General features: G+C 37.4%; 1 protein-coding gene across 1 annotated transcript in view; it reads left to right on the top strand.

The window, feature by feature from the left end:
* KANK1 (KN motif and ankyrin repeat domains 1) overlaps positions 1-8,421 on the top strand; it is a 404,522-nt gene that overhangs the window by 257,790 nt on the left and 138,311 nt on the right. The window lies entirely within an intron of this gene.

The raw sequence follows: 8,421 nt of genomic DNA on the forward strand, positions 1-8,421 counted from the left end.
AAAAAGCTTGAAGTTAAACTTCAAACTGTAACCATGTTGTAACAGAGTCAAGAAAATGCTATGATCAGGTATTACGAGTAGTTGCAATAACACAGCTTGAGCCTAAGTTTGACTGAATGTTAACATCTACCCTTTCAAATGAATCAAAATAGGTTTAGGAGAAGCTACAATACCTAGGCATTCCTCACCTCAGTCTAATTAAGGCTTGTGAACTATGCGTAAGTTAAAGGCCTGGGCCCCTTATTCCTTCAAAATAATTCTTATAGAATACAGTATTTTCATCTGTTCAGTCTGTGATGTCTCAGTTGGTTGTGCTCCATATGTAAATTCATGTAACCATATTTACACTGTTTTATGAAGGCACATACTTAATGGCTATGCCACTAGGTACTGTCCAGTCAGTCCTGAACCTAGCAGCAGAGCTGTTACAAGCAGCAGTCCACTGTCAGGACCTTAAGTTTGCTACTATCACTACCTTAGATTTGCCAACGATTTATATAACTATCTGGAGTTGCCTTGAGATGGAGTAACATTCCTTTTCAGCAGCCTGTTACCTCCTGTTCTCGTACCTGCTTTTGAGGATTCGGGATTTAACAGTGCATCACTCTGTTGCACACTTACACTAACTGACCTGAGGAGTATTAAATCCTGAACTAAACCCTAAGCAGAATGATGAAAGCACAGCAGGAAATTACATTTCCTGCCACATTTAAATTACATTTAAATATGTAAACAATACATATGCAACATAGATCTCCAGAGAACACGCTATTTAAAATTTTCTCTTATATGCTACCCTCACTGTCTCCTGCTGTGCCAGGGGACTGGGTTATGGGAAGTAGATAACAGGAAGTAGCAGCAGAAACACTTTATCAGGACAATACATTCTCCAACAAAAATCATGCAAAGAGGGTCCAGTGGTTCATGGAGGAAAGCAGACCTGCTTGGAGCTGTATCCCTCTGTTGAGTCTTGAGTTTAAAGCATTAACTCCTAGCAGCTCTATCCTTGTTGGTAACAGGCTTTGGAACTGCTTTCAGAGGAACATTCAGACTTAATTTCTTTGCCTTCCTATCAATCTATTAAATTTTTGACTTTGACTTTGACACACAGTAAGCACTAAATCATCATTAAAACTTCATTACTTCTGGTTTCGCTCTATTATGACACTGTTTTAAATGCTGAAGAGAGATGTTCATTATTTGTTTGAGGAGGTTATATTTGCTTCCCTGGTATTTCCAGGTAGAAGTCAGAGACAAAAGCAAACCAACCTAAGCCAAGAATGGTGAGTTTCTCTTCTTGGGCAATTTCTACAAGTCAATGCATTCTTTGATTCCTAGTTCTCACAATTAAAACAAAACAAAAACCCAGTCTTCTGGAGTAGTGTTGCTCTTCTCTGGGCAGTAATCAAGGGGAACTCAGCTGGTAATAATGATTAAGCAAAAATACAGCCTTTGCCATGCAACTGGCCAAAACAACTTAAAGACACTTCTCTGAATTACTATCTTTCATCCTGTCTTTGTGTTTGCTGCTTATAATGTCCGGGGCTTCTGTCCTATAGGAATAGGCAAAGCCATTTAAGCAAAGTTTCCTACTCTGCTACAGAAAAAACCAGCCCTACTCCAAATTTTCATCCCATGAATTTAAGTTTCTTGTTGACTGAAGGGATAACATTCTTTCTGCACTCAGCAGAGCACATTCAAAGCCATTACATCTCTACCTTTCACAGCATTTCACTTCGTTAAGCAAGTCAGAACAGACACCATCACAGCATGCCCTCTCAAAACTTGACCCTTGCCAGCCAGACAGTAAATGGATAGGCAGCAGACACTGATGTCTCAAAGCTGCATTACAAGGTGGGCTACCAGGTGTAAAATCACAGAGTCCTGAGTAGTGAGGTAACCAGCTGTGCTCAGACTAAGGCTAATTAGAGCTTACAAATGCTGTTGTAACGACCTGGCTGTAGAAAACAAGGTATCAGATAATGCTAGCTGTAAGAGAATTCTCTAAACAATCCTCTTTTCCTGTACCAAGCTGACTACTATTTTCCACACTCAACTTCATAACTCCTACATAAACAACTTTTGCTCACTCTTCTGATTCTCATTTTGTAGACCATGAGCTAACAACTCTGGATTCCATTTCCTTTTCTGTTAAGCAAAAATCAGATAAACCAGAATACAAGGATATGAAAAAGAATAGTTTGTTGAACAGTGTACACAGCTACACATTCACTACAAGAGAAAGAACACCAATCTAAGGTTATATACCACCAGAGAATTGAAGACTGGAGACTTACCACCACAATCCTGTTGATGTTGGATCAAATTAAAGCAGATGTTTCCTGTCAAATGTTACACTCTGCCTACAGTACATACAAATGTACTCCAGCAGTCACTTCAAGCAAACATATGTAAATGTTGAACATCTTAAGTGAATTCTCTTGTAAACCACTGCTCTGTTAGTGTATTTCTAATCAATATTTAAGTCCCCTAGATTATTGCTTCCTGCTGTTTAACAGCACACACTGAAAAACTATTAAGCAACACATTATCCTGCACAGACATGAGCAAAGCACCAGACTTTCTAAACCCCTTCCTTCAAGTATTACACATGATATTTTTTTAATTAACTGAAGGAAAAACTTTAATAGGTTTAGATTTAGGCTAAACTGTGGCTACACAATATGGATGTATCACAAGAAGAGGTGGATTTTTTTTTTTTTTTTTTCCCCAGATGAAAAAGGTCCTCTGACCTTAGAAGACAGCAGTACTACTGAGCCAACTGTCTCTCATGAAATCTGCTCTTATTACCGATGTCCAAAAGTGAGCCATTTTTTAACTCTGGTAATCTCAACTAGGAAAAAACTTCCATGCATTTTAGCGTTTTAAGGAATAGTGACAGTTTTTAAATCCTAGCTGGACATGCTTGAAGTTAGCATTTCCTTACCTCTTCTGGAAGACAGAGACCTAACAAGTAGAAACAAGTTTTCTTTCTTGTCTAGGTATAATTTTTCTAACCTACTGCACAAATGTTATATGTTATATACATTATACTACAAATGTTGCCATTTTCCTTTTCAGTCACGTTTATTTTAATGTAGTTTTTCATTTTCCATTGTTAGAACATCAAAGCACTAAAAACAACATTCAACAGTGCAATAAAAATTACTTTCAATCAATACATATAAGCCTTAGCAGTTAGACATTTCACCCACCTTAACAACTCATGCTTTCTATGCACAATCTAACATGCTTTTTCCTAAGCACAAGCATGAGATGTAGGATTCAAAAATTCTCTAGCAAGGAAAACTTCGATAAAGGATGAACAGAACAGGGGACATTTATACAAACAAGACATAGTAAGTCCATAAGACCTGAGGTCCTAAAGGATTCAGCCAAAGGCATTGCCAGGCCACTCTGTTATATTCAAAAGGCAAACTGAAAGAGCCTTCTGAAGATAGCAAGCAAATACCAACACTGCCTTCAAGAGGGGCAAGATCTAGAGGACTGCAGACCTGTCAACTTCACCTTATTCCCTAAGGTGAGGTGGTGAAGTGACTTGTCGGTAAATCAGTTCCAGACATGCTAAAGACAAGAGTGCAACTGCAAGTAATCAACATGGATTTATGAAAAGGAAATCCTGCACAACCAACCTGTTAGCTTTCTACAATGAGGTGACTAGCTAGGTAGACAACGAGTGAGAAGTGGATATTGTCTGCATTGACTTTAACAAGGCTTTCAACTCTCTCTCCCATAATAATCTCAGAGACATAATGATGAAATACACAGTAGATAATTATATACATAAGAGGATTGAAAATTAGCTGAATTTCAAAGCTCAAATTGTTGCCATCAACAGCACAAATTCCTGCTGGAAGGCAGTCTACTACAAGGGTCCCTCAAGGGTGTACACCGCAGCCAACACTGCTGGATGTTATTATTGATGACCTGGAAGATTGGATAAAAGAATATTCTCAGCAAGTTTATAGCTGATAGCTTGTAAGAAAGAGTAGCTGATACACTGGGTAGTTTTGCAGCCACTCAGAGACCTGAACAGGTTGGAGAAATTGGCCAAGAGTAACCTCATCATAGTCAACAAGGAGCAATGCCAAACCCTGCGTGCAGCAAGAATAATTCCAGGTACCCCATATACACACTGGAGTCAAAAAGCTGGAAAGTAACTCTACAGAAGAGGATCTGGGGTCCTAGTAGATGATAACTTGACCATAAGCCAACAATAAGCTTTGAGGCAAAGAAGGCCAACAACATCCTGGTCAGCATTAGGAAAAGCAGTGCCAGCAGGTCAAGGGAGGTGAGCCTTCCTCACTGTGCAGTACTGGTGAGGTGGGATCTGGGATCCTATGTCCAGTGCTGGGGTCTCTGGGATAAGATATACATGGACTTACTGGAGCAGTTCTAGTAAAAAGCCACTAAAATGACTAAGAGATTGGAGCCTGTGTCAGACTGGGAGAGGATGAGAGAGAAGGGGCTGTTAAAACGTAGAGGAAGGAAGGTTGAAGAGAGCATATTAGCAGTGCATATAGAAAATCTGATTGGAGGGAGGAATAAATAAAGATGGAGCCAGACTCTTTAGTGGTGCTTAGTGACACGACAAGAAACAATGGGGACAAACTGAAAAACAAAATTTGGCTCCAGGATAATTTCAAAACAAAACAAAACAAAACAAAACACCTAGTTTATTGTGAGAGTGGCCAAACAGTGGAACAGATCTAATCAAAATCTCTGTGAAGTCTCCATTCTTGAGGACACTCCAAGCCCAATTGGACATGGCCCTTAGCAGAATTCTCTGGTTGAGAGAGTGCTCTCAACAGTCGTTAAGCTAAATGATGTCCAGACATCCTTTCCAATTTCAATTACTACATGATTGCTTCCTCCTTTTATGTTAATATTCACAGTATACTTTTTAATTTAATTTTTAATATTTTATTTCCAGTGTATGAGCTTGAAGAATTAGCTTTATGGTAGATATACAATGGACTTCTCTAGAGTACAGAACACAATCCATCAGAAACGCAAAAAAGGGATCAAGAAACAAAAAATATTATAGATTAAAAGCATACACTAGTGAGCAGTAACCTGAAGCCTATTGCAGAATTGCATCTAGCAGCATTATCTTTTCTGTTCTGAATGTTCTACTCAGAACAGAAAATATTTTCCTCAACAACTTAATTAGAGTGGAGGTGAGATATACAGCATCAGAGATGGTGCTGTCACACTAAACAACATGCTGTCTGCTATCAGACATCACTTTCTTGAAGGACAGGACTTCCCTTTCCATTGGGGACACTTCAAATCTCAGAATTCTAATACTAAACATTAAACTAGTGTGCTACTTCTACACAGAATTGCTCAATCCTGTCTTTTTTCTTTTTGCCAAAATCACATTACAAAATTCTTATCCTTCAAAACGGATTATCTTTTTTCTTGCAAGTTGGCTAGTTAGTTCACGGGAATAGAAGCATGAATGCTTTAAGCATATTCTTTCATACTCGCTGTCCAACGATAACATTTCACTGACACTAGGACAACTCTCCCTCATGTATGTGGGTATAAGAAATCAGATTCTAGTTCAACATGAAACTCCTTCAGCAATATACTACATTTCAGACTATAATATTCTACAGTTTTTTTTTGAAAAATACCTCTTACAGACAACTATCTTTCATGGAAGTTAATCACTGCCAAAAGGTGGGCTTTACTGATAATCCTGGAAGACATGATGGCTCAATAATTCCTCCACTCAGCCTTCGAGGAAGGTGTTTATGACTGTTTACTGTGTGCTACAGCATGTATCCAGTTCATATACAGAAAAGTTACTTCCTTAAAATGAAATACCACATGTGACTTCAAGTCTAGGCTGGGCTCTTTGAGGTCTGAGTTCAGCACTGGCACATATAAGTGAAGCAAGTTTACTTGAATTCTGCCACCACAGCGTCAGAGTATCTGGACATCATCACTGCACTGTTACAAAAACTTTAGAATTCAGCTATTTTGAATTTTCAAGAGAAAGAAAAGCTATCATCTTTGAAAAGATGTGACTTTTAAATATTCAGGAAAACAACAACAATCTTGAAACAAAAGAAAAGTAATATTGAGGTGTCCTGGAGCAAAGCAGCAAACTTCATAACAGTAATTATTTGACAGATGACGAGGAAAATATTTATATTCTTCCATCATTTACTGAGTTTTATTTAATAATCAGACTTAACTCCACAGAACTGACTAAGGCAGTAATCACTCTAAAATAACTTGTGCACCAGAGGGTCAAATAAACACTGTCAAAGACATCAATCAAGTAGCCACTTGGTCATAATGGGGATTTCAGCACACTCATACTTCCTGGCATATTTACCCAGCTTTAAGAAATGTAAAAAACAACATATTTAAAGGCCACTGTGTCTTTGAGTCTTACAGGAATGCATATATCCCAGGTTGTACTTCCAAAACGAAGTGCTACTTATTTCAAGTAGTATCTCAATATAACAGTAGCTTTCACTTCAACAGTGAGATATTTGGATCACAAAACAGACAGGATATAATAAAAAAAACTTGCAATCTAACCTGCATTTTCTTAAAACAGACTATTCACCTACAAGTAAGGAATATTTTCCTGAAGATTCTGTCAATCATTAAATGAAACTGCTAGCTGAGCAAATCAGTAACTTTCTGAAACCTCCCAAATAGAAATGCACCCTGATATTCTTGCTTCTCAATGAGTGTAATCAATCCCCTCATAAAATCTACATTTCATTTTAAAATTACTGCTTATGTTTCTTGATTAGACACATTTAGCAGGCACAACCAATTGCTCTTGTACTAGTGAAGCTATGCAGCCAGATTAACACTGAGACACAATTATCTCTGCGATCACACCTTCCACATAGAGAATCTAAGGCAATAACATTTAGCTTAATCCTCTTATGAGGAGATTTACAGAAAATTTAGGCCTGGATGAAACTTCTTCAAAATCCAGCTGCTAACACAGGATGCACTTTTTCAGTAAATTTGTTAGAAACAAATTGGCCTTGTCACAGATAACTGAAGTATACTTTCAACCTGTCTTGGAACTGGAAATGGATTTCAGGACTACTAAATACTCCTTCCAGGACATTTTATATCATAATAAAAAAACATAATTAACAGGATTAAAATAACCAGTTCTGTGTTTTTTTTCTTAAATGCTTGCTTAGTACAGCGCTTGCATTTTAAGTGCTTTAAAATTCCATGATTTGAAGAAGTAAGGCTGCCAAATGAGACTATTATTTCATCAGAAAAAGGATGAAATTATTTGGAAAAGGAATTACCCCTTACTTTTCATAATATCAGAAAGATCTGACCAATTTATTTCCTTCTCAGAGTGAATTAAACTATTTTAATCCAAGTAAAGGTTAGTAATATTCATCTGGCTAAGATCAAAGCATCCTTAAAAGAAATTAAAGTAATGAAACACATAATCACATAATCAAATGACTTAACTATTTTGCAATTGCTTTATATTATCTCCCTGCTTTGTATTATAATGACCAACATGATAAAGATGTTCCATCTTACTTGTCCAGGGCTGTACTGGTGGGCATGCTTCTACCAAATCCTCGGACACCCATCTGACAGAAGTATGGAATGCAAGACAGATTGGCAGCAATAATTGCCAATGAATCAGATGCATTAACAAAGAAACCATTTTGGCCAAGGATCATATAGCGGTCCTGGAAAAGACAAGAAATACAGAAACGTGTCTCAAATCCTATGTTTTGGTTTCTTCTTTTAGATGAACAGTAGAAAAAGGGTTTTTTTGTTTTTTTTTTGTTTGTTTGTTTTTGTTTTTAAATCAGGCTTTGAGTTACTTGTATCCCTCTTCAGGCAGAGTAAATTTATTGGCATTGTCCTATTGGCATTGACAGATTTATAACCTGCTATCATACTCTCACTCCCTCCAGCAAACAAAAGCTCCAAATCAGACCCTAGCCTGAGCCTCCCACATTGTACTTCAGTACGTCTGCTCCTGCCAGGGAATGCTTGTGTAGGAGAATCTTTCTCCCAATTGCACGCACTGTACAGTGAGTAGGAGGGTATTTTGTGTTTAGAGACCACAGAAAACAGCTTCTGTTCTTCCGAAATTTTTCATTGTTCTCAAATCCTCACAAGACAGCAAGTTGTTTTTGCAATACTTTACTGATGTGTTGATAACATGTCACAAAAACTAAAACAAGCAGAGATTATAATATATTTAGTGTTTTATTCAGCTAAAAATCTCTCAATTTATGATGTTAACCAAAACTAACTTTTTTTAGTTACTACTTATTACTATTTAGTTACGACTTAGTGACAAGTTGATGCTATCTGTATATGCTGTCCTTTCCCACGCAGAGAAACATTACACCAGAAAAAAACAAATACAGA

This window comes from Meleagris gallopavo, chromosome Z (assembly GCF_000146605.3).
Source record: "Meleagris gallopavo isolate NT-WF06-2002-E0010 breed Aviagen turkey brand Nicholas breeding stock chromosome Z, Turkey_5.1, whole genome shotgun sequence".
Taxonomy (NCBI): domain Eukaryota; kingdom Metazoa; phylum Chordata; class Aves; order Galliformes; family Phasianidae; genus Meleagris; species Meleagris gallopavo.